This window comes from Polypterus senegalus, chromosome 6, assembly GCF_016835505.1.
Source record: "Polypterus senegalus isolate Bchr_013 chromosome 6, ASM1683550v1, whole genome shotgun sequence".
NCBI lineage: Eukaryota > Metazoa > Chordata > Cladistia > Polypteriformes > Polypteridae > Polypterus > Polypterus senegalus.
Genome location: NC_053159.1, coordinates 193884162 through 193900081, shown reverse-complemented (window position 1 = coordinate 193900081; position 15920 = coordinate 193884162). Strand labels below are relative to the sequence as shown.

At 47.4% G+C, this 15920-nt stretch overlaps 1 long non-coding RNA gene across 1 annotated transcript; it reads left to right on the top strand.

The window, feature by feature from the left end:
* Nucleotides 1-29: 29 nt before the first annotated feature.
* Nucleotides 30-5759, top strand: LOC120531982. The gene is made up of 3 exons (XR_005634182.1): nucleotides 30-75; nucleotides 212-1003; nucleotides 5629-5759. It is a non-coding gene; the product is annotated as an uncharacterized LOC120531982 (long non-coding RNA).
* The last annotated feature ends 10161 nt before the right edge of the window (nucleotides 5760-15920 follow it).

The following is a 15920-nucleotide window of genomic DNA, read 5'->3' as shown; positions in this document are numbered from 1 at the left end:
CCCGCCTTTCCCGCCCGCCCCTGTAGACAGACCGCCCAAGAATGTCTGCCAGAGCGTTACGGTATGGCGTAGCAGGTCTGAAGATTTTATTATTGTTGTTTATACGAAGAGTACGATTAAAAAACAAACACTAGCATAAACCATGGAAATTAAATAAAGTTGAATTGCCTGCACACAGCGTTATCTTTACTTCATGTTTTCTTTTGTTTAGATGGGAAACTTGTTCGTGCAGTCGAGTAATTTGACCAGTTCCGTTCGTTTTACTTTGGTATTGCGCAGGCGCACGAGAAGTTCTCCAGCGGCGGCGAGTACAAATTTTACAAACGTCACGGGGACACATTGGATTTGTTTAAAAGGACAGGAGCATAACGGGACTTCAGACAGAGTAACGGCTAAGGAGCCTCACAAGGTCTGTGCGCGAGTGAAACTGCTGAGCGTCCGTGTGCTTTTGGGTGAGGAAACCTCAGTGGACCCATAGGACACTGGCACCATCTGTGTGGAGAGGAAGACAAAAAGCAACATCCTCTCTAGGCACCAGGGTGGCAAACAAGGTCCCTCCAGCTGCCCAAATATGTCTAAGGCCTGGCAGGTGAGGAAGGTCATCCTGATTGAGCCGACTGTCCTGTGCAAGGAGGGATGTGACAAGGCCACAAAGTAGTAGGACACAGTCCAGGAGTGCGGGCAGTTTCCTGTCCAGGTGGGCTGACAGGGGTGAGGTTCCCACGTCCAGGACTCGCTGCCCTAGGAATATCAGGGAATGAAAAAAAGATGGCTGCCCGCAGGAATGGAGAAGCAGCAGAAGGAGCCTCCTGCTGGTTATGGCACAAAACAGAGCAGTCAGGCTGGGGGTCAGGAACTAACGGGCACCAATTTGCCTGCACTGCCAACCCACCAACTAGAGGGTGTTGCGGTTAGTGGTCAAATCTCCTGGGGAAGGCTGGGCACCGTCTGACAACATCAGCTGTGGACAAAATGGCCACCGTGGCAGAAATCGTGACTGCAGGTGAGGGACCTTCGGAAGGCGTGAGTCCTCCTGTCCTCCTCGTGTGTTTGTTGCTCCGGAGGAAATGTCGAAGTTTGTAAACGGGGGGTCACGTGACTTGTGTTTAGGGGCGCTCTGACTCCTCCCCCCATCCCACATTTCTATCATCGCTTTTGCTTTCCTGCGTTTTGCATGCTGACGTATACAGGAGAGCCTGGGGTGGAATGGGACGCCAGTGACATTTTCAGAATGAGAACTGAAATTACAGTAAATAGAGAGACTAAAACTAAATACAAATAAAAATGAGTGATATGTGAACAAATTAAAACAAGATCAAAAAATGAAAAATACAGCAATAGCATTGTCGTTCAGCGCGGTTCAGTCGTGCAGAGGAGTTGTTTGTAGGACCCCCTGTGCGCTCAGTTACGTTGCACTCTTCACTATGTGGTTATCTCGCACCCCGGCTTACTTGTTGTCACTTGGCGCAGCTCTCGTAAAGGACCGTCGTTTGTTTGTTGAGCACATTTGGCTCGTCGGGTTGAAGCAGTAAGCACTTGTGGTTGACGATGGCGAGTTTTAATAGATGTTTGCGGGTAGAAAGTGGGAACGTAATGGACAGGCAGCCTGCCAGGGCGAACTGCAGAGGTCTTGAAAAAGAAAGAAGGCCAACACTGCAGATATGGACTCGGTGCCACCTCAACTTCATGTCATTGTCAATCAAAGCCTTTGAAACTTCTGAACGTCTCGTAATTCACCTCCAGTACACCAGAGAAACTTTGTGAAGACCAACACTGGTGTCCTTCTCCAAACTCTGTATGTATACGAGCGGATGTGCCCGTCTGACTGGGTGCGTCTGTGCAGGCGGTCATTATGTGCATTAGCTATACCCGCGGTGCCCATTGGGTGTGTTCCACTGCGCCACACGTCTGCGTCCGACTACGAAGACTCGACTCTGTTAATCCAGTTCACGGACTCACTGGTTGAGTGGTGCTGCCCTGCAGACTGAGTGCGTATGTTGTGGTGGCGATTCAGAAACGCTACCGTTATGCAGTCGCGCTCTTCAGTATCCTTAGATTGCAAGGGCAGCAGTGCGGGGCTCCGGTGTCGACTCGATTTACACGACGTTGTCTTCGAGGAAGGGACGATAATCTGCTTGGACTGGGAATGCCCTGGTCAGAGAGAGTCAGCTGCCGCTATGAATCGGTTTGTGGGGGTCCAGGCAGGTCACTCGGTGCTTTGAGGCTCGTGCCACATTGGGGACGTTTTTCTGTTTGACTTCCGGAGCATCTTGGACTGGGATGCCGGGTGACCTTCATAGTATTTAGATTTTTATTATCTAACAGATGTTATTTCCTGACTGTTTGTATTCTTTGCGGCTTATACAGAGAGGTCTGTGCAAAGGGTGGGATAAGCTGGTGGGGGGCTGGCTCACTTGCCTGGCACGGCACAATCCAATGGAACTGCGTGTGGTTATCCCTTCTTTCATTCTCAGTTACTACCTGGTTGGCTTTGCGTTAATTTAAGGGGTGGCCAGTACTCGAGTTAAAAATCGGAACGCAAGGGGGCTTTGTACACCGGAAAAAAGAACAAGCGTCTCCAGTGTTACGCAACATGTAAAGGCGGATATTGTGTGTTTAACTGACACGTACTTGAAGGAGGCACACAGATTGGCGTCAAGGCGCTTTAAGGTGATGCCATTTTCTGCCTGGCATGGTGGTACTTGTACGGTGGTCCCTATTGATTAATATCTTTAACTAGCATTCTGATCAGGCTGGCAGATGGTGCCACATGTCGCTTGACATTAGTGGCCAGAAGATGCCATGCTGTGGCCTTTGTGTGCCAACACTCTTTGACCCTTTGGCTCTTCAAGGATCTTCCTGGGCAACTGTTGCAATTTTATGGATACCAGCTGGCGGTTGCTGGTGATGTGAATGCAGTGCTGGATTTTATTCTGGGCCACTGCCCTGTGAAACCAAATCAGCGAGTCCCCGCTTTACTCGCGTGTTTAGACTGTGTGGGGTACAGCCCGGACACAGACAGGCAGACATGTTGGTTCACCACCCACGTGTTTATTTACAATATATTTACAAATAAAGTGCGCTAACCCAGTGCCGCAGCACCAATTGCCCCTTACAGTCCTGGCCGCACAACAATGCCTTACTCAGTCCTCAGACCGCCTCAGACCGCCTCTCCTCCGAGCTCCGTCCACTTCCACCCGACTCTTGCTGTCGACTGGCGGCCCCTTTTATGTACGCCCGGATGGGCTCCTGGTGCTTCCTGAGGAGCTTCCGCCGACGCACCCCTGTGTGGCGGAAGCACCAACCATGTAGCCGGAAGTCCTCTGGGCGTTCCTGGTCCTCTTCCCCCCAGCACTTCCCGGTGTGGCGGAAGTGCTGGGCTCCAGGCTTCATCAGGCACTGGGGCTCCACCTGGCGGTGGCCACGGGCCCCTACAGGGCTGGGCTTCCAAGCCCTCTACCCGTGGCCCCCAATACAACCAGGGCGGTCGCCCCCTCACGTTCTGGAGAAGGTACAAGCCCTCCTCCGGTCCTCCTGGGCGTCCCGGCTGGGCTCCACCCCAAGCCGCCTGTGACAACTGCTAAAGAACATTGAGACTTTCTCCCAGACACAAACCGGCCTCTCGTTTAGATTGCAGTCGTGTATCTGAGCCGTTAGCACACGGCCTCTTCCTCTGGTCGCTGGTGTTGTAATGCGTTGTGATTGTCCCAGGAAACGTTCTGTTCTGAATGACCAATTAAACCAGTGGACCTCATTGATACCAGTTGTCCATCAGTGAGGGGTCCCACCTTTGCATGGCTGGCTGGCTGTCAAGGGCTTTGTTAAGGAGAGGGAGTCCATCTTGAAAATGGAGACACACTTGATGGAGCTGGGAATGCCAGGACTTAAAACCTCGAAGGCTCATCTGAACGCGTTACTTCTGAGGAGAGTGGAGGTTCAGATTCAGCGCACGAGGCCAGGTAAGCTTGTAGTGCCGCGGCACCGCAGGAATGAGTCTGCAGCAACTACAGTACCCCCGCCATTGAAACTGAGGAAGGGGCTTTAGCCAGCAATTGTAAGTACATCAAGGGCAGAGTCGTGCCAAGTTATTTAACTCCTGGAATATGGTGCCCTCAGGGTTTGACCTGCCAAAGCCGTCAGGAGAGGAGGCCTCAAAAGTGGAATAGAGGCATTGCAGGTGGCATTGCCAACTTCATTTAAATCTGATAAACGTCCCGGTGACTTACAGAAGGCTTTCTGCTCTCGGGTATTTGTCCCTCTGTGTGACATGTTCGATTTCTCAAACTAAATAAGGAGAAGTCGGAAATCCTAGTGATTGGCAAAAATGGATATAATGAGGATATTAGAAATAAACTTGATCCAAAAGTCAAGACAGGTAAAGAATTTCGGACCAAAATTTGAACTCCCATATTAATCAGATCACTAGGGCAGCTCTTTTTTCACTTAAAGAATACAGTGGAACCTCGGGTCACGAGCGTCTCCGAACACGTACAGATCGGGATCGGACCAAAAAGTCGACCAAACGTTTACATCTGTTCACGACCGCACACTCGGGTGACGGCCAAGCCAGTTTCCATTTGCGGTTCGTACGCGCCGGTGATTTCTGCACGTCTTCAGTCTCTCCCGGTACTTTAGGTCGTTCTCGGGGCATCACGCAGAGGGACTCTCCCTCAGAACTGTAACCTCCTCTCCACCCACCTTCCTCCTGTGGTATAGCAGGTCCACAGCTCCCGTCAAAAAGGCCGATTTTAATAAACAACTAAATGAATAAAGCCGGCGCAGGACAGAGAGAGTGCAGGGAGCCTGGGTGTTTGTCTCCGTGTTATTCAGTGTTTTTACATTTAGTTTACTATTACGCTGTGCATTCTGTGGTATGATTAACTATATTTGTGCTTAAAAATCTTTAAAGAAAATATATTTACATACAGTTTGTAGGGTCTGGAACGGATTAATTGTATTTACATACAGTCCTATGGGGGAAAAGACTTCGGGTTACAACCAAAGTTTTGGAACGAATTACGGTCGTGAACCGAGGTTCCACTGTATAGTAAAAGTCAGACCTCTTATAACATTGCAAGATGCTTTTGTCTTCAGTCAACTAGATTACCGTACCGCACTCCTCTCCAAAAAGACATCAATCAGTTACAACTGCTGCTAGAATCTTAACTAGGAAAAGAAATTCTGAGCACATCACGCCAGTCTGAGCGTCACTACACTGGTGACCTGTGCCATTTAGAACTGACTTTCAAATCCCGCTGATGGTTTACAAAGCCTTCGACCATCTCACGCCATCCTGCCTCTCACCTGACACTCCAAATCGTAACCTCAGATCTGCAAATGAGGGTTTGCTCAGAATTCCAAGGGCTCAGATTAAAAGAAGTGGTGTTCAGCCATCTGCTGTGATGCACCTCAAATCTGGAATACGAGTTTACCGATAGAAATTTGCCAGGCTGATACGGTGGAGCACTTTAAACAACTGCTAAAAACCCGTAACGTTAACATGGCCTCCTCATCACTTCATCTTAGTGTAACCCTGAGATTCTGCATATGCATTGAATTGTCGTTTTTTTATCATATCTCCGCACTCCGTACTAATCCCGACTTTCTCTGCTGTTCTCTTCTTTCCAGTTTTCTGTGGTGGTGATCTGCACCGATCAAAGCACCCTGCTGTCCCTTCATTCATGGCCACCATCATCATCAAATTCTTACACGTGGAGACTGACAACCATGAGGACTGATTGAGGTCATTGATGTTAGGTAGAATGGGGGCTGGCCAGGTGGTCTCGTGGCCTCGGACCCCCTGCAGATTTTGGTTTTTTGTTTTTTCTGTCCTTCCTGGCCATTGGACCTTACCTTGTTTCTTTTTTCTTTCTTCATCTTGTAAAGCACTTTGAGTTCCATCATTTCTATGAAAGCGTCCTCTAGCAATGAATGTTGTTGTTGTTAAATTCTGCCGTGTCCAGGGTGGGCTTACACCCTGCAGTTAATCAATCCACGATCTCACAATTGCTGAAAATGGGCAAGGATGCCACCAAATGTTTAACTCCCGGCCGACAGGCTATGCACACCCTTTTCCAGATTCCACATCCGGCAGCTGCTGCACTTCTGGACAGCACTATGAAGACAGACTATGTGGACCACCAGGGGGCGTCCCGCTCCCGACACGCCGACACAGACAGGGTGAGACACAAGTCCTCCCCAGTAGCACATGTTTTATTCAGATGTGGAAGCGTTTCACTTCACAGCACAGTACACAAGCACACTCCTTTTCTTTCTCTTTCTCCTTCTCTCTCTCTCTCTCTTCCTCCGTCGCCTCCACTCTTCCTCACAAGTGTTGTCCTCCACCCTCTGACTGATGGTGAAGTGGCTCCTTTTATATTGTTTCTTGACCTTCTTCCAGCTGGACTTCCAGGTGTGGCAGAAGTGGTGCCCCAAAGGGTTCAGCTGTAGCTGTGGCACCCCCTGGCAGCACCTAGAGAGCCCAACAGGGCTGCTCCAAACTACAACTCCTGGCATGCCCTACGGAGATCTGGGGTGCAGTATTAACCTGGGGGGCTGCCCTCTTGTGTCTCAGGGAGGACACTGTCCCAAAGAGGTTCTCTCCCTCTGTCCTTCCACCCAGCCGGGTAATCGTCCTGGCCATCCGTCACAGCTAGCTGTGGTATATCGTTTTTCACTCGATTGCTTCAAGACGTGCCCAGACTCACAGTAAACGACGTAAGTTGCATTATTCAAACATTGTGCCAAACGTCAGGAGCAGCAAAGGAGAAAGGCTTCAAACCCTCGGCTTCAAGCTCAATTCCAAAGGTAAGATCCAAACGTATTAAAAACCGTGTGTCTACTACGAACTCACCTGGGGCAAACATGTGGTTGGATTAGGCAAGAATTAGTCCTTACACTTGGGACGGGTGAATATGTGAGCTTAATACATAAAAACGCGAGTGTGCTGGACATCTTACTGTGTGAGCCAGTGAAGTGGCGAGTGCCACACTGCTGTGTGCTCAGATCGTCTCCTCCTCTCCAAGAGACACGTTTTCTTCAAGCGCCAGGTCGACAACTGCTGGATCAGGAGCCGAAGCGTAGCCGTGGTCTTCTAGAATGTTATCATCCTCCTCATCTAGTGTGTCTCCCTCCGTCAGTTCGCTTTCTTCTCTCCCAAACCACCGGTCTTGAAAGTGGAACGGAGAAATCGTTCCACCAAATCAACACTCCCCTCTTCAACAATCGCCACCCTGGCTTGACAATCAGAATATCTAACAAGCACATCTTGCAAAACCCCCAGTAGAATTTTAGAATAAATATGCCTCGTCTGAGGAGTGATATAGAAAGGAAGGAGGGAGGAAGAAGAAGGGACAAAGACATCAGAAGAAGAGAACAGAGTGACATCAGAAGAGGGCACCAGCAATGTGCGGCCGTTTCCATCTGATTGTCAGAAGAGCATCTCATGAACAATGATGACAAATTGGACTGGACTGCCAACACTGATGCTCTGTGTAAGAAAGGTCAGAGCAGACTATACTTTCTGAGAAGGTTGGCATCCTTCAACATCTGCAGTAAGATGCTGCAGATGTTCTACCAGACGGTTATGGCGAGTGCCCTCTTCTACGCGGTGGTGTGCTGGGTGGCAGCATAAAGATGAAAGACGCCTCACGCCTGGACAAACTTGTTAAGAAGGCAGGCTCCATTGTAGGAGTAAAGTTGGACAGTTTAACATCTGTGGCAGAGCGACGGGCACTAAGCAAACTCCTGCCAATCACGAAGAATCCACTGAACAGTGTCATCTCCAGACAGAGGAGTAGCTTCAGTGACAGACTTTTGTCACCATCCTGCTCCAATGACAGACTGAGGAGACCCCACACTATGCGACTCTTCAATTCCACCCAGGGGAGTAAATGCGAACATTAATTTTATTTGAATTTTTTCATTTTTATTACTATTTAATTTAATATTGTTTCTTTGTATCAGTATACTGCTGCTGGACTATGTGAATTTCCCCTTGGGATTAATAAAGTATCTATCTATCTATCAATTACGAGTGCTAAGATCACAAGCCTTTGGTAAACTTTCTCTAAAGACTATATATTTACTGTATATATATATATATATATATAGAGAGAGAGACTTTGCTATCAGTCCTATTTTCTATTATTCTTTGTTCCACTGGTATTTTTATTATTATTCCTGTAATAAATCCCATGCTGCTTTTCACTTTCTACATTTTGTCTTCATGATATGACTTGTGTCTCACCCTGTCTGTGTCGGCGTGTCGGGAGCGGGACGCCCCCTGGTGGTCCACATAGTCTGTCTTCATAGTGCTGTCCAGAAGTGCAGCAGCTGCCTGATGTGGAATCTGGAAAAGGGTGTGCATAGCCTGTTGGCCGGGAGTTAAACATTTGGTTGCATCCTTGCCCATTTTCAGCAATTGTGAGATCGTGGATTGATTAACTGCAGGGTGTAAGCCCACCCTGGACACGGCAGAATTTAACAACAACAACAACAAGTGACTGAAGTAATAAGGTCAATTTCTTTGAGCGCCTGCTGCAGCCCAAGATTTATTAAGGCTGAGGGTGTGAGCTTCACCCAATGGTAGGGAACAGGACGTCAAGTAAGGCACTCTTGGCTGATAAACGGCTGATAGTCAAGGATGCTGGGCCTTAATGTATTCTTGGAGACCCAAAGTAACATTTAGGTCTGAGATATCTTTAAAACGGCGTATGTTGTTCGTATGTTGAAGTGCTGAGAGAGTGACAGGCTGTGTTATTCCTAAGGCACTTGTGTGGGTTAAAGTGCTGGAGGTTTACCAGCTGTGCTTTGAGCCAGGGCCGTTTGAAGGAATTTGGGGGCCCCAAGCAAAATGGACATGGAGGCTCCCCTGCCTTACCCACGCACGCACGCACGCACGCAAAGGAACCACAGCATAGCCATACAGTTTAAATTCACTCACACTTTATATAAATAAAAAAGGTTTACAGTGCAAATGCTGCTGTTGCATATAAAGTGCATAAAATTTGAACATTTTCAACAATTGAACATTTGCAAAAAACACCAGTTTACAAATAAACAATCATTAATAGAAGGTAAATTGACAGTTAATCAATCTTTAGTCTTTAGCTATGCATTTACTGAATGAGCACTGTGCAGCTGTTCGTCTGACTGTACTGTATTTTATTTTATTTTTCTAAACTGTTTTAATTATATATTCTTATTTCTTTTTATTATTTTAATTTCTTCTCTGTAAAGCACTTTGAATTGCCATTGTGTATGAAATGTGCTATATAAATAAACTTTTTACTGTTAACAAACAATGAAATGATAATTAAATGTTTACTAATTATTAGTAGTGCTGTGAGTCGACTACCAATGCTTAAAAACATCCCAAGCTAATGTTTGATGCACAGAATTTATTGTGTGGTTTTCCTAAATCGATTATCACAGTGGAATAGTTAGTATAGCATGCTATGGCACTTTCATCAAAACCTGTTACAAAGCTCTAGCAATGTCATGTCATTTATGTAGGATACATAAACATATTTCTGCTAGCCTACCTTTGTACAAGACAAGTCGAGCTATTTGATGTGTGGAATTTATCACTTACCACTGTCTTGTTTTTTCTTATCCTCCTCTTCCTTTCTCTTCTTTCTTTTTTGGCTTCCTGAAGTATAATTCCGCTTCCTGACTGCCGAGGAGGAAGTTTTGTATTTTGCCGGCAGCAGAGATCGCGTGGTTGGCTGGCTGCTGTCCGCGAGGGGGGCCCCCTCGAGTGTCATTGCACTTTACTGCCTTCACTATCAATGGGGCGCTCACACAGTTTGTCGCTGCATTTTATTCTTAACCAGTCGTTGTCTTGGTTGCTTGGTTTGCCTGCCTTGTCGCGACGGGCCTGTGTGTGTGTGTGTGTGTGTCACTCATAGGGCACTGTTGAGTTTCTGGGTGTGTGTGTATGTCTATGTATGTGTGTGTTCATTTTAAGGTGCAACAGTAGATCAACCCGGCAATGAGTACACTTACCCCTAGGTGAAGGGTAAGTAGAGGGGACTATCACGATAATACACTTGGTAAAAACTTTGCACTCCAATACTACAACTACAGTTTGCCCAAACTCAGACTTTAGCTTACCCTTTAAATGGGCAGTATGGTGTCAGGCAGGAGTGCCCGCTCGCCCCTGTGCTTTTCATTCTCACTTCAGAGCCCCCCAGCTATGGAGCTGCGTTTGAGGTCTGCTTTGACACCAATAACTGTGGCCGACACTGAACATAAAATGTCCTTACACACTGACTTTCACATCCTGGTAACGCTGTGACTGACATTCCAGCCAAACTGTCCATCTGTTCAACGTATGAATTTCTGTCAAGTTATAAAATGAAAGTCTGCTCTCTTGATACTGGCGTCTCCATGAATCATTTACTGGGGCCTCACAGTATACCCGTGGTCGGGTCATTTCGAGACCTACGGCTCACGGTTTCTTCTTCCACAAGTGAAATTTCATTGCAATAAAGGACTCCATTAGTGCATGGAGTAAACTAAACGTATCTCTTTGATTTCTAAAATGGATTTTCTACCTCGTTTAAATGATATTATCATGATGGTTCCTCTGGCCATTTCTTATGGAATAAACAGAGGCCAGCACTTAAATATAGCGCCTTGACTCTTGCTACGGTGGATGGTGAGCTTGTGTTGTGAGTGGTATCATGCTGTTATGGCAATGGCATACAAAGAGGGAGGAGACCCCATCTTGGTTACCCTACAGTAGAATTTTGTGTTCTCTTACCCTCCCTTCCCTTTCCATGGCATCAAGTCTGAGACGTTCATTCTACAACTCTCACCCATCCTTAGAGAGTTTGGGTTCGCTCATATTCACCCGTTTTTGACCATCATGCCCTACTCTTTCGGGGCTCATCTGATCTCGTTCCCCATGTGGTGTAAGGCAGCTATTCATACACTGGGTGGTCTGCTTGATTGCAGGGGCCTTAAACCCTTTCAGTTATTTATGCCAGGAGTTCTCAGTCCCAGACTCCTCCGTTTTCTTCATCTCCAGGTAAGATCAGCTATCAAAGCGCAGGCTGTTGTTCTGTCCGCTCCGCTCCGCTCCGCTCCCCGGCCTGTACACCCACTAATTAAATCTGACTTTCTACTTTGCTGTAATTCCAGGCCTGTCTGTTCATTTTATGCTACGCTGCGTCATGCAGCAGCTAATCCATCAGCTGTTCAAAAAGTCTGCTGCAGAGATTTGTTGGGATACCATGAAGGCAAATCCAGATGATCAGTCAATTTGTTCATCGTACATACAGTATATCACACAGTGTAAGCGTTTGTTTATGGGTAAGGCCCAACTAAGGTGCCTGGCACCTTCATGCATAACTTTTGGGAATACCCTGAGGTTGGTGGAATTGTGGAGTCTTGTTGTGAGGGTCCCTACCGCCATATTCAAATTCCAGCATCACCACAGCTCTGTTGATCTGTCGTTGGTATCTCAGCTACACAAAGCACTTCTGTTGCTTTAAATCTTCTACTAGTGTGTTGTTGGCGGGACCCCATAGTGAACCCTTCAGACACATTCGAAGGCAGAGGTTTGAGAATGAATGGACCGCGAGCATTAGATATGGGAGGCGATCACCAAGAACATCAAAAGTCAGATGGGCTGTGTTTAGGGGTTTACTGTTTGATTGTTTCTATTATGATTTGCATGCTGTGGATATTTGGCGGCTCGCTGGCACAGGTGAGTGGGCATTTTGGGGTTGGGGCCATGGAGACTTGAAGGGGAATGGGGGGCTGGTGTTTATGATCTCTCTAACATCTAACGTTCGTAACTTTCTGATTCGTCAAACATACTTTACAATTATTTTGAACCAGCTGTAATGCTATATATCTTTGGGAGTAAAAACTTCATCTCCCAGCAGTCCCTGCAGTGGCTGTGATTGGATGCCTGCCGAGGGAGCAAGAAGGCCAGCGCGGCTTTTAAAAGGAGGCTGGTTATACAGGCAGGAGAGGAGAGGAGAGGCTCTGTCTGTTTTATCTTCCCGCTCCTTGCCTTTGGATTCTTGTTCTTGTCCCTGATGATCTCCCGTTCGTGTGTACGGACTGTCTGGTGTGTGCCTGCTGCGTGAGGGCTGATTGTTCATCGACCTTCAGAGGAGGAGTGCTCTCGATCCCTTCACTCTTCATCCTCAGGGTATACCTACCGGTAGGACTGTTGTGTATGCGCCCTCACAGCGAGCTGATCTCTCGAGTGTTCAGTCTCCATCATTTCACTGCATGGCTTGTGATGGACTTCATCGAGTGTAGTTTCACTTTGTTGTTGGTTGTTTCTGAGTTCATCTTTATTGTGAATTCGCCGGAAAGGGGACTGGGGTGGGTGGATTTCGTTTGTGTAGTAAGACCGCATTCATTGTTGTTTAATACATTCTTCAGTTTCTGTTTTATTGCCATTTGCCTCGTGGACTCCGTGAGTCGGGCCAGGGCTGGGTGCGTTCCTGGGGTCCTCACCTAAAAAATAAATAACTAAATCACCGTCAGTAGGCGGTGTGAATCTTAGCTGGGTCGTTTTCACTTTGCTATCTATCATATCTTACTCCCAAATAAGTAACTGATCACAAAAAAAATAAGTTTGTTAGCCAAAAGCTCTCTGATTTTATAGGCACACACACCACTGGTCAAAGGGTTGTGGGCACTGGGGGTCGCTTTAAACCCAACAGGCTGACCCTCTTTTACCCCCCTTTGGTTAAAAGCACCAAGAAGATGTTTTAATATTTTTTTCTTCTTTAAATGGTGCCCTCCAAGCACCACAGCCACAGACAAACAGGCACGTAAACACAACACCAACACAAATCTTCTCCATCTTCTCCTCCACGCCTCCCAGCAAGCTGCGCGCCTCCACCCGACTTCAGCAGTCATTTAAATAGTCCTTGACCCGGAAGTGCTTCTGTTCTTCCTCTCACTTGACTTGCTAGCACTTCGGGGTCAGAAGGAGAACTTAAGTTCTTTAATCAGCCTGGAAGTACTTTGGGGCTTCCGTCCTCCTCATCCATTAGTACTTCTGGGCTAGGTGAGAATTTATTCTCCCACCATCTTCCCCAGCAGGGCTGTGTTGCCGAACTCCATGTCCCATAATGCCCTGCGAGAATCCGGGGCACTGCTGCAGTTCATTGGAGCTGCCATCTAGCGCCTTCAGGGAGGCAGTGTCCTCAAAATGCTGCCTTCCATCTCAGGGGCGTCCCGGCCGGGTTGAGCTGCTGCCCATCTCTCACAGATTTTATTGAAATGTAAGCAGTTCAAGTCCAGTGAAAAGCCTAAAATGGTACAAAGGTAAGTGGTGAACTGCCAGAAGTTACCACTAAAGAAGTTCAGGTTACCGATTTCCACAGTTGTGCAAAAAGACTTTTTCAGGGAACATTGAGTGGATTAGCAAAGGAGGTGAATGAAGCCTGGAGAGTTGATGCCAACAATTCCTGCTGGTGTCCCAGTTTGGCCTGATTACTGACAAGCCCTCTGTCTGTAGAAAGGCAGTGCTGGCACATCCGTGTTGCTGTGCACCCTATGCAGCGTCATCTGGACAGCAGTGTGCCATATATTGCTATCATAATGATAAAGAAGGAAGACAGACGCACCATTCTGACCCTAAAGGGTGGAGGTCTTTCCTTGAGAGAAACTGCAAGTCCAGTGTCCTTCACCACCAGGAGGAAGTTGCAAATGGACACGACCAGGGGCCTCATGTATAAATGGTGCGTACGCACAAAAATGTTGCGTATGAACGTTTCCACATTCAAATCGTGATGTATAAAACCTAAACTTGCCAAACACCCACGCACATCTCCACAGTAGCTCATACCCTGGCATACACAAGTTCTCCGCTTGGTTTGCAGACTGGCGGCGCCCAGCGTCAAAGCAGTGCTACTGTTCCTGTGTGGTTTATCTTTCTTTTTTAGATCCACATCCCTGACGCGGCTTTATAAATACGCTGAAATTAACCGCATGTTGTTTATTAGTTTAATGCAGGGGTGCCCAATGCGTCGATCGCGATCCACCGGTAGATCGCAAAGGTAGTGCACGTAGATCGCGTTGCATTCAAAAAACATTTTTTTAAACGTTAGTCTGTCATATATCCTCCCTATGCCATTTGCCAGTTGATTGACATACAGGGCGGCCAGTCTGAGATCTCTTCTCTTCTAACACACTGGTCATCCCGCACGCTCGATCAAACAGGCGAACTACTGCAAAACTCCGGCTGCGATCGAGTTAGCCTTCCAATTACATCGACTAAAGAAGGGATTTAAATAAATTGTTTGGGGAGGGTATGGACTGGACGTGGAACTGGAAGAGGAATTTTTTGTCACAATGTCACAATCGAAGTACGTTTGTCTGATCTGTCAATCTATCATGCTATTCCAAAGAAGGAAAATGAGGAAAGGCACTTTGGAACTGTTCATAAAAACTACAAAACTGACGTCCTTCCAAAAAGCGATCTGAGAAAGAAAAAGGAGAGGGAACTAAAATCGCAGTTAATCGGACAGCCGTCATTTTTCACTCGGCTGAATTCAAAAGCTCCTTGACTGCATTATTCGGCTCTACTGTACTTATTTATGCGAGTCAGCCTTTTCCCACATTAAGATTATTAAATCCAAATACTGTAGCGACCATAAATGTATTGAATTGTTATTGTGCCATAAAGTTTATTCAGTTATGCAAGGTACGACAACATACATTTTATGTATAAAGTATACTCAGTATATATATATATAGCATTTTTAATGTAGGTAGATCATTTCGACCTGGTCATTCTGTTCAGAACTTTTATGGACAGAATTTCTAGGCGCAGCCAGGGTGTTGAAGGGGTCCGGTTTGGTGGACTCAGGATTGGGTCACTGCTTTTTGCAGATGATGTTGTCCTGTTTGCTTCATCAGGCCGTGATCTTCAGCTCTCTCTGGATTGGTTTGCAGCTGAGTGCGAAGCGGCTGGGATGAGAATCAGCACCTCCAAATCCGAGAGCATGGTCCTCAGCCGGAAAAGGGTGGAGTACCCTCTCAGGGTTGGGGGCGAGATCCTGCCCCAAGTGGAGGAGTTTAAGTATCTCGGGGTCTTGTTCACGAGTGAGGGAAGAATGGAGCGTGAGATCGACAGACAGATCAGTGCGGCGTCCACAGTGATGAGGGCTCTGCATCGGTCTGTCGTGGTGAAAAAGGAGCTGAGCCGTAAGGCAAAGCTCTCAGTTTACCAGTCGATCTACGCTCCTACCCTCACCTATGGTCATGAGCTATGGGTAGTGACCGAAAGAACGAGATCGCGAATACAAGCGGCTAAAATGAGTTTCCTCCGCAGGGTGTCTGGTCTTTCCCTTAAAGATAAGGTGAGGGGCTCAGAGTAGAGCCGCTGCTCCTCCGCATCGAGACGAGTCAGATGAGGTGGCTTGGGCATCTGATCAGGATGCCTCCTGGACACCTCCCTGGTGAGGTGTTCCGGGCACGTCCAACAGGGAGGAGGCCCTGGGGAAGACCCAGGACACACTGGTGGACTATGTCTCTCCGTGACCTGGGAACGCCTCAGGATTCTCCCGGAAGAGCTAGAAGAAGTGGCCAAGGAGAGTGAAGTCTGGGCCTCTCTGCTCAAGCTGCTGCTCCCGCGACCTGACCTCGAATAAGTGGAAGAGGATGGATGGATGGACGTTTTTCTTTGCCTCCGCTTGGTATTCGCTGAAATTCTTCTGTTTCCCCTCATGCTTTTGTCTTTGTCTTTTCACTGAACGCTGAGCTCAAGGGCTCTTTATATTGATTTGCATATTCAAAGAGGTGTAATTCTGGGAGGAGACGGGGAGGGGCAGCAGGTGGGTGCACATGCATTATTTTTCACGCTGACCAGGATTTATGGAACGGAAGAACGTGGAAGTTGGTGAACACACAGATTTATGCACCTGGATTTTATTGTACGT